The sequence below is a fragment of the Cupressus sempervirens genome, chromosome 1, assembly GCF_028749045.1.
Source record: "Cupressus sempervirens isolate cs-2001-9-10 chromosome 1, ASM2874904v1, whole genome shotgun sequence".
Classification (NCBI taxonomy): Eukaryota; Viridiplantae; Streptophyta; class Pinopsida; order Cupressales; family Cupressaceae; genus Cupressus; species Cupressus sempervirens.
Genome location: NC_143118.1, coordinates 432,321,057 through 432,332,798, shown reverse-complemented (window position 1 = coordinate 432,332,798; position 11,742 = coordinate 432,321,057). Strand labels below are relative to the sequence as shown.

The 11,742-nt window shown below is 32.9% G+C and overlaps 1 pseudogene; it reads left to right on the top strand.

Annotated features, from left to right (window-relative positions):
* Window positions 1-208: 208 nt before the first annotated feature.
* On the top strand, window positions 209-11,463 carry LOC149578127 (uncharacterized; annotated as a pseudogene).
* The last annotated feature ends 279 nt before the right edge of the window (window positions 11,464-11,742 follow it).

Below are 11,742 nucleotides of genomic sequence, written 5' to 3'. Positions count from 1 at the left end.
GTAAATCAAGTTATAAATTGCTCTGAATTATTCATTCTTTCCTTGGCCAACTTTATCCACCATGCAGACATCTGTGAGAAGATTTTGTGGAAAGATTCAAGACAGAGAAATGATTTCCCCTGATAAACAGAGATTGATATTTGCTGGAAATCAATTGCAAGATGGCAGCAGAATTGCTGATTACAATTTTAAAAGAGAATCCCCTGTTCATCTAATGAGAGGGATGCAAATCTTTGTCAAGGCTTTGAGCGGCAGAGTAATCAGCCTGGACGTTGAGGCTTCTCACACCACTGGCGAGATTAAGGCAAAGATTCAAGAAAAGGAGGGAATTCCTGCAGATCAACAGAGACTGGTCTTTTCTGGCAAGATATTACATGATGAGAGGGCGCTGTCTGATTATAACATCCAGAAAGATTCCACTCTTCACCTGGTTATCTGCCTTCATGGAGGTATGCAGATCTTTGTGAAAACTTTGACTGGTAAAATAACTACTCTTGAGGTTGAGAGCTCAGATACAATTCACAATTTAAAGACAAAGATTCAAGAAAAGCAGGGCATTCCTGCGGATCAGCAGATTTTGGTTTTTGTTGGAAAGCAGCTGGAAGATGGGAGGACAGTTGCTTATTACGGCATTCAGAAGAAATCTAATCTATTCCTCCTCCTTCAGCTCTGTGGTGGAGCGCGGATATCTTTTAAGCATTGGAGATGTAAGATCTTCAAACTTGCAGTTGAGAGCTCGGACACGATAGCAACTGTAAAGGGCAAGATTCAAGATAAGGAAGGGATTCTTCCAGACAAACATATTTTGAAGTATGCTGGAGAAGAATTGCAGGATGAAAGAACTCTGGCGGATTACGGCATTGTGAAGGAATCTACTCTTCGCCCTCGTGGTGGTATGCAGATTTCTGTTAAGCATTCGATTAGAAAGATCATCTCACTTGAAGTTGAGAGCTCGGACACAATAGCAGCTGTAAAGGCCAAGATTCGTGATAAGGAAGGGATTTCTGCAAAGGAACATACTTTGACCTATGCTGGAGAAGAATTGCAGGATGAAAGAACTCTGGCGGATTACGGCATTGTGAAGAAATCCACGCCTCGCCCTCGTAGCGGTATGCAGATTTCTGTAAAGACCGTAACAGGAAAGATCATCACTCTTGAAGTTGAAAGCTGGTATACAATTGACAATGTCATGTATGAAATTGAGGAGAAAGAGGGAATTCCTGCAGTTGAACAGAAACTGTATTTTGCTCGAAAGATTGGAAGACTGGAAGATGGGAAGACGCTTGCTGAGTACGGCATTCAGAAAGATATCACTCTGGAACTTGTCCTTCGCCTCCGCGGTGGGAGTCAGATCTAGGAAATATTTCTTCTTCCATCATCCTGGTAGATTTTAGTTGTAGGATATCTTTTAACCTTTAAATTATTCTATCATACTTTTGGCTGGAAGTATATACCATCATTCGCAGTGCCCTGAGGATCTTTCAAATGACAGATGCAAAAGCTAGGCCATGAAATTGAAAGTACCTGCCACAGAGTTGTTTTGGAGATCGCGTTTTCTGTGTACAAGATTTGATTGATTTTCATACGCATTTGTTCCTCAAATAACTGTTTCCCTCTTGAGCAAAACATGAGGCACTCAGCAGTCACCGGAAAGACATTGAAGTAAATGCAAAACTCGAGGCACTCAGCAGTTCCAAAATTTATTATTTCATTTTCAAGAAAGTTTTAGGAAAGCAGAGTTAAAAGCATTCATTTGATATACAAAGATTGTTTGATCTTTCAAATGATATATTCTTTTTCTCTTTGTACAACTGATTATTTTTCATGCAAATTTGTTCTTAATTAACCAGAGGCACTCGGCATCCGGTAAATGCATGTTCAAATATTTGTCGATTCACATTCCTAAAAAGTTTAAGAAAAACAGAATTAAAAGCATTCATTTCTTCCACAATCATTTGATCTATCAAATAATATATCCTAAAGCTGGGCCATGGTTTGGAGTTGCACGTTTTCTCTTACAACATTTTATTAATTTTCACGCAAATTTGTTTCTCAGCAACCGTTTCCCTTTACTGGAAAAGCCATTAAGGTAAATGGATGATCAAATATTTATCAATTCATATTCCTAGAAAATTTTAGGAAAGCAAAGTTTACAGAATTCATTTCATAATATCATATGCAAGTATTGAATCACATATTTTGGAAGGCACAAGTTCATCCACATAAAAACGCGAATTTAAGCACTAAAATGTTTTTGATAAAAAGTTTTCTATGATGATCAGATTTATTTGCCTGTGAAATTGCTTACGAGTCATCCTAAGACACGCAGAGACATAGATGTGTTTGTTGACCAGAGCTTGCTGAAAGATTCCCTTTCAGAAACATGAACTGATTAAATCATTAGTTATATCTACCTCATCTGATAACAATTCCCTATAGCAGCTATGTTTTAGATTTCTGAATCCCAATTCTTGCAAAACGGATTTACAAATTATAGATCAATCATGACATTGCCAATTCTTGGTTATTTCCAGAAATGGATGAAGTTGCAGAAGAGGAGGAAAAGGGTGAAAAATATGAAGAATCCTAAAACATTTGTTAGCTGGCCGGAAAATCTCACAAAAATGATTTTGAAGCTTTACTAGAGAAAATACTATGTTGCCAATGTCAAGGACCAGAACTTCTTTATATTGTGAATATTAGCATATGAAAAATCTCATTAGATTGGGAAGACAAGATAATTATAAAACTTTCGGTGGTATTCAACAGTTTGAAAATGAAACCGAGCGGGAAAACTCTGTAGAGGAAATTAAGTAGGATTTCTCCAAGGCTAAACTGGGAGGATTGCTAGGAAGATAGAGAAGGGAAGGGGAAAAAAATGAATAGATTGGTCATTCCTGCAGTAATTGGACATGTTATATCATGGTTTTAAACAACATTTGTGTACTTAATTTTTTTAAGGAATTAAAATTAATTTTGTTAGAATATGCTTTAAACTCTGAAGGGATATATTTTCATCTTCTTAGAGGCCAACTACATGTTGGAATATTTTTGTTAACATCTCTATTTATAATTAATTCCACCCATCAAAGGGGTTTGACTTAAGAACATAATGACCAATGTGGGCACAGACAAATCATGCAAATTATTTAACAAAATGCCTCAAATAAGTGTAGTGGGTTGCAAATGATATTTTTAAGAATGCCTTCAATATGTTTAATTTAATGCTCTCTAGGACATATCTTGACATTTGAAGATTTTCTTATATTTAATCTGCACGGAACCATGTACGTTAGTGGATGAAGGTTCTAGATACTTAATCCATGAAAAACCCTTATTGCATTACATGCACAACTAATAATTATGGGTACGCAGTTGACCTTGTTGCCTCTATTGACTATATTAAGGAGACCTCAATCATTGATATTTCAGTTAAATCTATGGCATTTGTGAGAGTGTGATTTCTTGGTTTGTACAAATTACATATTAGCATATATTCTACTTGTAGTCTCATGGAGTTCCTTCCTAAAAATATTCCATGAGTGGTACTAAGGTTTTTTTAGAGATTTTAAATTGAACAATCTCATGGACATTGCAATGTGTGCCTTAGCTTTAGAATCTAATCTTCAAAATTTACAAAAACTAGCAATATTTGAAATTTAGTTATTTAAATGCATATGAAATTAAAAAAAAATCTAAATGTTAAGAAATACTTATAAATTAAAAATCTCCAATTGATTGACAAGTGATAGGAAATGTCTTAGTCAACTATTCTATACCACTCAAGGGGCTTGATTAGAAGAACCCAAACAAAGAATGAGTCAAACAATCCCTAAATATTGTTTTTATAGATCATCTTGATTGATTCAATAATAAATGCGATGGAGGTGATTGAGCTTAGAAAGGTTACTCTAGCACAAGTCAAGGATGAAGTGATCGAGGCTTCAAAAGCCATTACCCTTGTGCTACAAAAGGTCTTTGACCCGAGTCCCTTTATAGATGATCTTGAGCAGAAGCATGCAAAAAATCGATAGGAGATTCAACATGTCATTAGGACTTTTAAAATCAGTCACAAGTTCGGCATCAAAATATACAACAAAGGCTTAAGAAACCATTAACTTGGTTCACAGACTAAGGGTTGAGCATGAAAAAAGAGCTCTCAAGCTCTTAGAACTTCAATGTTTCTTATCACCCCTCGAAGGTATTATTCAAGATCATATAAAGGATGCATACATCTTGATCTCTAGGCCATTAGTCAATACTCTAGATGGTATAGAAGAACATATGGTAGATATTTGCAATGAGACACTTGCTCTCACAAATCAAGGATTCATGGAAGGTGCAACTTGAAAGTGTTGGTGCTTGACATAAAGAGGTGGTTGACAAGTTGTAATGCAAAGAAAAAGGAGGAGAAGATATATTGCATTTGACACGCAAGATTTTACCCTCTATCATTGTTGACAAAAAGAGGGAGAAGAGAAAAAGAACAAAGAAAAATGAGAAGATATAGAAAGATAAAGGTGGAGAAGAAAGTAAGGCCAAAAAGGGCAAATTTCAAAAAATATTAAGGTGAAGTAAGGAAAATGGTGAAGGGTGGAGTTGATGTCAAAACAAATAGAGAAATAAAACCAATCCCAACAAGTGGAGATGAATAAAGAAGTTCAAAATGTAGAAGAATGAAGAGACTACACTTAGGGGAAGTCTCAGTGGTTTTTCACTAAGTCCACACTGTCATAAAGAATTCCACCAATTAGTCGAAGAGAAGAATGAGAAAAGAACTAAGATAAAAGGTTTTGTCAAAGAAGGTCCAAGATGGTCGAAGTTTTTTCCATCAATGCCAAAGGGGGAGATTGTTGGACCTATCAGTCAAATTGGCATGATGACCGAAGAAAGGCGATGACTAATACTTTACATCACACACTTAGTAGTTTTAATGATTAGCAACTACTAGAAAAGTGAGGCAAAAGACTTGAAGTTAGAATGTCCACCAATAGAATCTTATATTGGTCCAATCAAGTGAGCAGTTGTGATGAGTCAAACAAGCACAAGGGCATAATGAGAAGTCACAACTGGAAAGTAAGTATGATGAGTCACCATTGATGTGACATGATAGAAGGACAGAAAGGAAGTATAATGTGATAGGCTTCCATGATAGAGTGCTCATAGATAAAAAGGTCAAAAGATATATCATGGGACTCTAGGTAAACTAGCAAGCCTACTAGTCTAAGTACCTACTCATAGGCAGTCATGAGTGTTATGTGACTAACCTGTATTTGTAGTTTAATTTTTGAATACATAGTTTGAGCGAGATTTTTGAATGTTGTTTTGGTGCCCAAAATCAGTTAAGTGAAAATAGGAAGTGTACACTTGAAGTGTGTTGTTGTTGATGTTGTGTTGAACAAAGTGAGAGCTAAAGTGAGTCACAAATCTAAGAAATCGAACAACAGACAAGTTTCTACTAAGAGAAAGGAATAAGAATGAGAGAAAGGTTATACAAAGTGATCATAGGAAAATCCAAGGCAAAAGCTAGAGACTAGAGGATCTCCAAGGATCAAGAACAACATATCTACAAGGCAAAGTGTGTCATTCTTTAGATCAACCATTTAGTTTGTATTCTTACCATTGCATTTATTTGTAACCCTTAACCAACTATGCTTTATTGTAAGCATTTGTAAATCCTTTAACAAAATACCTACTAGGAGTGTTGTAAATCCTCTCACAAGGTAGATTTCACATGCTTAATATAATTCTAACATATTATCGCCATTCATATTCAAATGTGTTCTTAGAAAGAACAATTGTAGCTATTAACTAGGTAATCTTTTATCTACTATAAAAAGCTAGTGGGTATATTACTCCCACTTTAGTTTTTATACTCTCGGTTTCTATGTACAAACATACCAATCTACTAGATAGATCTATTTTCTTGTGTTGTCAGTAATGAAAACACCATCGATGACTAAGTCTATTGGTCTACCTACTTGTTAGTCCTCAATACTTTAGGACAACATAGTAAACTTACCAACAGATTAGTAACCTTGTGCAAAAATAGCCCTTATTGAAAAACTAAATAATATTTTTCTTGAGTGACGCAAGATTGCTCTTACACATTGGATGCTCATGCATCAAATTTGCATGTCCATGTCCTTTTCCATTTAATCTGTCACCAACCATAGGATAATGTATTTAATACAATTATAAATTAATAAAGTTTGTGGCACTCTATGATAGGTTTGTCTCACATCCAATTCCTATCCATCTCAATGTACTCTCATTTGCAATCATTTTACAACTTTCACCATTCACCCTACGTTTAATGCATCTCATTAACATGTGCTTAAATACACATTTCTTACTTTGATGTTATCATTTCTTTATCCATCTTCATTTCTATGCCACTTAAAATCAAATGAACCTTAATGAAAACTTATTTTCTTCTCGCTTCCCACTAATTATAATGGTCAAATTTATGCATATGTGTGGCATGTTCCTCTGTATTGGTATTCAAAGAAACTCAATGTGTTAGAAAGTTCAAGAGAGTAAGAAAAAATTACGAGAAGTGAGTTCTTACAACTTAAAATCATGTTAACACGACATTCAATTATCTAAGAGATAGATTTATCCACTTATAGACTATTTGGACATTAATACATGTCTTTGAATATTTGTTGAGAGCAACAATCCATCTAGATATCCAAAAAGAACTTGAGTGTAATGATCAAATAAATTCACCTCAAATACTTATGAAATTTATTTAAATATTAAAATAAATAATTTGCAAAAATTGATACTTTCAATAGTTCAAAATCATTGACCATGCAACGCTCAAGTTTGTACCACAATAGATTTTTAAGTTCACATAGAATTTGAAACTAGCTTTACAAATTTATATAGAGTCTAAGCAATAACATATACTTGTTAACATCAATATTCACATCAAATATTTTATTAATTTATTTAATTAGCCGATTTTTTTTATCAAAGTAATTATAAAATTAATAAAAAATGATTTATTAATATTATTATGATAAATGGATTTCTTCTTTTCTATGGTTATTTGTCTAACAGAAGGGTCCTCCCTATATACGAGAGCCCTAAAATATGAGATGAGTATTTGGCAACTTGTATATTTAGTTCCTACCAAGGTAGGAATACTTATGCATTCATGTCAATGCAAATATGACATTAACACTAACCAATCAAATCAAAGAATTTAAAAGATTATATGAGATTTTAAATGTTTATAGCTTTTTCTAATTTTTCACTATTTTATAAATCATATTTTTCATCCATTCTATTGATCTATACTATTTTTGGTAGGGGAGAAAATTAATTGTCTTCAACAAAAAATATAAATATTTTCTAACAACTTCATCTTGCATTAATTAATGAATGTATTAATTACAACTTTATCTTTTCCACATTTGTGACAAGTAGATAAGATTTTTTTTTTTCAATCATTTTATCTTCCACCTCATCAATATTAATTATCACGATCTATTAAATATTTTTAATTTCTTATTTTAAATATATTTATTATTAGTTTTACATTGACGTTTATTTTTTACTATTTGATATAACTTGTTCCTAAAACTTCATGTAATGCATAAGATATATATATATATATCTTTTTAATATAATTTCAATATGTTATATCTTTTTATTTGAATTTCTAATTTTTTTAAAACTTTGCTTTTTTAATAAAAGTAGTTAAATTATTACTATTATTTTACTTTTATAAAAATAAATTAAACAATATTATTTTTTAATTATATTTTATAATAGTGTTTGTAATATGTATAATTGATAAGTGTTACAATTTATAAATTATATCATTTATTATTATTATTTTTTATTTAAACAATTTATCATTTAGTTTAAATAAATTTAAAACTTAAATATATATTTTAATGTTAAATTAATAATTATATTTTATATCAAAAAAATAATAAATAAATAACCACACAAAAGAAATAATTCAATTCTAAAAGATATATAAATTATTATTAAGTTTTTATAAACTATGTACTAAGATTAAATAGTTTATTTCTTATTTATTACACCAAATTTATATGTATTACATCTATTTATTATTTACAAATGTACATATTAAATTATGTAGATATTATTTCATAATTAAAAATTACTTAATTTTATGAAAATTTTGGAAATACAAAACATTAAATAGTAAACCTTCTCTAATTGTAAAATTAAAGAATTAGTTTTACTTATAAAATATTTTTATATTTCAATACATTTCATTTTTTCTTATAGAAATGTGAGTTTTAATATAAAAATTAAATTCTTAGTTTCATTAATTAAAATATAATATATTTTAATTTTTCATTATAACAATGATTTTATTTTGACTATTTGTTTTATTAAGAAAAATCATTATATTTAATTCTCTCTCTCACACACACACAACTTATGTTGGTATCACTCTATCTTACTATTTTATCTCCCTTCCTCCTCCTCCTCTATATTATCTATCTTTTTTTTTTCCTCTGCATATATGTTTATGTTGTTATTGTTGTATACTGTTATTTATCTCTATCTCTATCTCTATCCTAGTTTTTGTCCAGTGCTAATGATTAAAAATAGTGTCTAAAGCATATGTATTGATTGTAGTATGATATTAAGTACTTAGTGTCATATTGGAGACTTTGGCCTCTTATTCTTGGGCTTAAATGCCCAAAGATATAATAATATAGCACGAGAACTTAACAACAAAGTGTGAGCCATCCTATCAAATCACAAGCACATTTCTAAGATGAGAATTTAACAACAAAATATGAGCAATCTTATAAGATCACAAGTGCATTTCTAAGTAAAAATTAATGCATTTGCAATGTTAATTTAGATTCTCACTCATCTACACCTCTACAACCATTATGCGTTAGACAAGAACTATGATGCATTGTGTCTCTTGTTTGGTTATTTAGAGATGCAAATATCTTTCTTCAATGATGTAAACTGTTTGTGACGGGTATATATAACGTAAATCAAGTTCTAAATTGGGCCAAGGCGTTATAACTCACCTCAAATAAGTATGTTATTCATTGCTCTGAATTTCATAGAAGCAAATTTCATTCCGCCAAGAATTTCTAGCTCTGAATTATTCAATCTCTTCCACCATGCAGACATCTGTGAGAACATTCTGTGGAAAGATTTCCCCTTAACAACAGAGATTGATATTTGCTAGAAATCAATTGCAAGATGGCAACAAAATTGTTGATTACAATTTTAACAGAGAATCTCATATTCATCTGATGAGAGGGATGCAAATCTTTGTCAAGTCTTTGAGCGGCAGAGTAATCAGCCTAGAGGTTGAGGCTTCTCACACCACTGGTGAGATTAAGGCAAAGATTCAAGAAAAGGAGGGAATTCGTGTAGATCAACAGAGACTGATCTTTTCTGGCAAGATATTACACGATGAGAGGGTGTTGTCTGGTTATAACATCCAGAAAGATTCCACGCTTCACCTGGTTCTCTGCCTTCATGGAGGTATGCATATCTTTGTGAAAACTTTAACAGATAAAATAATTACTCTTAAGGTTGAGAGCTCAGATACAATTTACAATTTGAAGGCAAAGATTCAAGAAAAGCAGGGCATTCCAATTGATCAGCAGAATTTAGTTTTTGTTGGAAAGCAGCTGGAAAATGGGAGGATGATCGCTCATTACGGCATTCAGAAGGAATCTAATCTATTCTTTGTCCTTCAGCTTCGTGGAGAATGTTAATTATTGTTAGTTGGACAGCTGTTATTTCTGACCCAGAAATAGCAGTAGTATTTATGGGTAGCTTGGACAACTGTTCGTCCTTATCTATATATAGCAGCATTAGTTATGGGTAGTTTGGACAGCTGTTTGTCCACTTGCCAAGAATTAGTAAATGGTTATTGTAAGAATAATTATTTACTAATTTTAGTAATTCCTTTTTGGACACCTTGCAACCAATTCTATTATTAGCTGTTGAGTTGTCTTAATCTCAGCCGTTGGTTTGATTCAATCTCGGCCGTTGGTTTACCAACAAGAGTAGTATAAAAGGAGGTTATTGGGTCATTTGAAGAAACATTTGCAGTGTTAGCAAGGGCGTAGTGTTAGCATGGGGATAGCAGTGGAGAATATCAGCGGGAGAAATTAGGAGGTTGTCGGAGTTCTGCCAGTGAGAGGCAAGGAATTTTGTATCTCTTGATTTGCTGAAGTTTAATATAATTCCTCATCTGTAGAACTGGTTTTCCCTTAGAGGTTTTTTCAGAGACAATTTGTCCAAAAATATTGTGTTCATTGTGTTGCGCATTTATTTTCGTATTTTATAAGTGAAGTTGTAGTTGTGTTATTTTTCGATATTAGCTAGGAATTTATTTTCAGCAGTTTAATAATAATTTATGATAGAAGATTAATAATCAGTGACTGCAATAATTAGATTTTTCACAAAGAAGAGTCACAGGATTAAAGAACTCTGGCGGATTGCGGCATTGTGAAGAAATCCATGTGATAGACTGCAGTTATTTGCGGACAACTTCTGTTGTGTTCATGATCCGCATGCTTTCTCCGTATTTACTCTCACTAATAAGATCTCAACATTGCATTAATATATGCCTATTCTTCTACCATAAATCATGTGTGTAGGGTAGTTTCTTCTCATGCAAACTGCTGTAGGCATCGTAGCCCTGATTTCAATCACCGTTTACACATGGAGTTTGATCCATGATTTATGGAGAACTGCCACTCACTGTTGCAGAACCGCCGATCAATTTCAGTTTCTACGGTGACTTAATATTGTATAAATATATACAGCTTGTAATCAATGAATATGAGATTTTTTGATTTTATCAGCTCTGTTTACTCTGTTTTTTGATCTGCAATCTGACTTCATTCTTTTAGCAGATTCTTAATTTATTTTGCCGCATTAGGTTGCAAAATCTTACAATCCACGCCTCGCCCTCGTAGCGGTATGCGGATTTCTGGACCTCGTAGTGGTATGCGGATTTCTGGACCTCGTAGTGGTATGCAGATTTCTGTAAAGACCGTAACAGGAAAGATCATCACTCTTGAAGTTGAAAGCTGGTCTACAATTGACAATGTCAAGCATAAAATTGAGGAGAAAGAGGGAATTCCTGCAGTTGAACAGAAACTGTATTTTGCTCGAAAGATTGGAAGACTGGAAGATGGGAAGACGCTTGCTGAGTACGGCATTCAGAAGGATATCACTCTCGAACTTATCCTTCGCCTCCGCGGTGGGAATCAGATCTAGGAGATATTTTAATCTTGCGTCATCCTCGTAGATTTCAGCTGTAGGATATCTTTTAATCTTTAAATTACTCTTTCATAATTTTGGCTGGAAGTATGTATCATCATTTGCACTACCTGTCACAAAGTTGTTTTGGAGATCGCGTTTTCTGTGTACTTGATTGTGTACACATTTGTTCCTCAATAACTGTTTCCCTTTTGAGCAAAACCTGAGGCACTCAACAGTCACTGGAAAAGACATCGAAGTAAATGCAAACCTGAGTCACTCAGCAGTTCCAAAAAAAATTAATTAATTTTCTAAGGAAGTTGTAGGAAAGCAGAGTTAAAAGCATTCATTCGATATACAAAGATTGTTTGATCTTTCAAATGATATATTCATGTTTTCTTTGTACAACTGATTATTTTTCATTCAAATTTGTTCCTTAATTAACTTTTCCGTTATGTGCAAAACCAGAGGCACTCGGCATCCTCTAAATGCATGTTCAAA